The sequence below is a fragment of the Lolium rigidum genome, chromosome 3 (assembly GCF_022539505.1).
Source record: "Lolium rigidum isolate FL_2022 chromosome 3, APGP_CSIRO_Lrig_0.1, whole genome shotgun sequence".
Lineage (NCBI taxonomy): Eukaryota > Viridiplantae > Streptophyta > Magnoliopsida > Poales > Poaceae > Lolium > Lolium rigidum.
This window is the reverse complement of record NC_061510.1, coordinates 258,797,385-258,801,307: the sequence shown is the minus strand read 5'-3', so window position 1 is coordinate 258,801,307 and position 3,923 is coordinate 258,797,385.

Below are 3,923 nucleotides of genomic sequence, written 5' to 3'. Positions count from 1 at the left end.
GCGGCGTCACGACCCCATGCCGTGCGTGCTCTGCTCACCAGGATCTTTTGTTCCTCCCCGACTTTGCGCGCCCCTTCATTACCAGTACAGCAACAGTAGCCCAGTACTACTGCTACATGAACAAATATTGTCCCATGACGAAGAAAGAAAACACAAGGCACAGTTTGGTGCCGTGTAGTACCATCTATGCAAATCCTGCGGAGAGATAATCGAGGCTATTTAGGTTTCGTTTCATTTTCAGCCCCTTTCAAAATTCAAACGAGACGTCAATTGTACGAAACGGGGTGTCAGAGCTGGTGCTACGATACGGGTATGAACTTTTGCGCGAGCGATGCCGACAACAAGTAAGTATGTACACAAGTTCAGCGTTAGCGCCGCAGCACCGCAACAAAAACCGATAGAGACACCACCTACAAGTCGGTCCACATGAATCGACAAGCCTAACAAGATAGGTGATAAAAAGCGGCAATTGATCATCCAACGCTTGGATTAAAAGTTGGCAGGGAATGACGGTAATGTGGAAGGCCTCACCATGTTGGGACGGGAAAAGGAAGGAGATTGGTATTATGTGGCTGAAACCCGAGACCAAATAAATATCAACAAACGAGACGTGTGAATAGCGTGTAGCATTATTTTTTTTCTTTTAACAAAAAAAGGATAACTACATTGCATCACACGAAGCGATAATGTTGCATCCCTTTTTCGCATGATATAGTGTGTGTCTAGGGGTCCCCATTTTGATTCTTCCATCTCGCGTTTGTTGCTTGAAACATAGTAGCATCTAATGGACAATTGTGTAGTGTGCCTACAAATTAAAGCAATAAAGGTTGAGTTGAGTCTTGTGGGTGATCACATAGCCCATTAATTTCCTTTGTTTCGGGTCAACACAAATAGGTTAAGTTGATATATAATCCTGTGACCAATAATGATAAGTAGAGAAATAATTATGTATGGTGTGGTGTATATGAACATTGTGACTAAAAGGAACATGAATAGTGAACACGACTATCAAGCATTTAAGAGCTACTAGTTTTTTTCTTTTTCTTTTGAGCCTTTGTGTAGTTGCATGGAGTATAACTAGCTATATACTAAAAAAAGATTGATCATGAAACCGTAGGGAAAACACACTACGGTATATTATTTTCTTTATATATAAAAATGACCACATAATCTCATAGTTAAATAAAAAAAATTCAAAATGGACAAAACAATTTTGTACACAGAACATATGACTAGATATTAATATGGCTAAATAAAAAATATTTTTTAATAGTTACTAGAAAGTAAAAAACCATATATAGTTTCTATATTTCTTGAAGTTTGCTTCCATAGCGAGTTCGTTTTTTGTTATAAAAACATCGTTAATCGATAATATATTAACTGCTAAATAAGAACAAAATTAAGTTTTATGGTCATATTGCAGACAACTCATCGTTTCTTGGGCGTTTGCACTTGAACGTATATGTTTCATAAGTCCGCAACTCCTTAGTTGATATGTCATGGATGTGATATGTGAATTGATTATGTCCTGGTTTGTTGAAAGCTCATGACCAAAAAAGCATGGGTGCATGTAAGGTCATTGACTAAAGACCTAGGTTTCATGTAACTATAACTGTAGTCCCACATGCCCTTAGGAACTTGGGTTTACAATATCTTAATTAAACATGAAACTCATGGTTCATTTGGTAATTTAAAATAAATCCAATACATGATAAGAAGACATGTGATAAATTCATCTGATGCATATGAAGATATATATGTTCTATTGTCATACGAAATTATCTGAACATTAAATAGAGTATGAAATACTATTGAACAATTTTCATCATGGGTGCATGGAGCATATGCCCTTCTCCACTTATTGTGCCTTCGCACTTTTTTTCTTCTCACTTTCAAGGAAATTTCGACATCTAGCTAACTACAATAAGTTCATGACTCGAAGAATATATTACGAGATTGTTCACGCACACTTGTATGGATGTGATGCTGATGGACATCATAGAATCAAAGTTTAAATTCTTCGAAGTATTTTCATCGGAGTAATGAGGAAAGTGGAGCTAATTAGCAACTTGAAATTTAAGATAGATTTTTTGTGTACATATTGTCAGCTTTTTCATAATTATATGTAAATTTATATATTAGTAAGTTAAAATAGCTATTTATTTGCATTAGTATGGCTTACACATATCTAATATTCTTAACATACATTTTCAGCTGAGTTGCTTACTTTATTTACAACCTTGTATTGTTTTTCAAATATCCTACTCGTATGTAAATGTGTCACACATGTTCTTCAAAGTTCTCTCTTGTTGTATTGAGAGTGAATATATCCGCTATATCCTCCGCAATGACAATCTATTCGCAGATGCAGCCAGATTGGTTTGGATTCCTGAGCTTTCAATCGCTTTTGCTCCAAAAGACAGCATCATCACCTGACTAAGAAAACTACAAGGAAAGAAAAGCAATCACTTTTTTCGATAAAGGGAATATATCAATATCAAAAAGATACCAATTACACCCAGCCTCTGCAACAACGCACCACCCTAATGGCACTACGGATGCACACAGCCAAAAAAAGGAAAAAAAAACTAAGAAACAAAAGTCCCGCTACAGTATCTCGGGCATAACAACAGCAATACATCCACCGCCAAAACAACACCTGAAATACAGACTCTCCAAAAACGACGCCTCCAAGAAGGAAACGAGTGCTCTAACACCGTCGTCGCCCGATCAACGATCTTAGGTTTTCACCCGAGAAGATAGTCCCCGCTCTCAAAACAATGCCTCCAACAAGGTCATTGCCGGGCACAACCAGGTTAAGGTCGGACCTTGGGTTTTCACCCTGAAAGGTAGGACTGCGAACTTCACCTGTGTTGTCGCCCCGCTTTCATACCGCTCGCTGTGAAGCCCGGAACACCAAGCAAGTCCCTCAACAGCGCGGAGACTTGAACCTCCCTTAGCTAGTCCTCCCCTCCGGCCTTCATGAACTTCTCTTCTTCCGACTTTCATCATGGATCCATAGTCACTTGATGTCAACACGAGAAAAAGAGCTTCACGCCGCTCCCTCCAGAACCAATCGGTCGGAATAAAAGCATGGGTGCGCACGACCAGAATACCACCGATCCGGCAAACTCCGGGCAAAAAGCACTTGTTACATTCGCCGGCGGAGCCTTCCGGAACTCAACACTCCGGCTAGATCACGAGTCCGAGGCCTCCGGCAGGTTTTCCTCTTCACGCAAGAGAGACCCTAGGACCACCGCCTTTATTCAGGTCGGACCCCCACGTCGGCGACCATCCTGGGCTGGCCACTCCAACCCTCCCCCGGCGACTCCGTCGCCGGCTTCCATGCATCTCCATCTCGCCGCTGGAACGCGGTGATAGATCGATAGATCCACCACCAACAACCGCAGGCCGACCCTCTCCGGCGAAGAAGAGGGCCACCTCCACCGCCGTACCCAAGGCTGCTGCCCCAGGCGACCTCGTGTCGCGGGTGAAGCCCGAGATCGCCTCCACTCACCGGCGAGAGGAGGGGGGGAAATGGCGCGAGCCATGGGCACGGCCGCCGCCCGCCACCAGCCCCTGCCGGAGTCGTCGCGGAGAGCCGACGGGAGGAGAGCGCGCAGGCAGGCCGCCGCCGCCCATCCCAGCTGCGCCGGCCGATCCACCGGGGAGAGCCAGACGGGAGAAGGGCGCGCGGCGCGAGGCCGCCGCCGCCCATCCCATCCGCGCGTCCGCCATGCTCGAGAGAGGGAGATCCGGCCGCCGTCCACCAAGCGTCGACGAGGAAGGGCCCCCGCCGCCGCCACGCCCCGTGGGTCTTTGCCCCGGCGGCGCTACCGGCGGCGGCGGCGGCGGCGGCTAGGGCTGGGAGGCTGGGGGTACGGGAGGCTGGGTATATCCTAACAAACAATATTAAGAAAAGC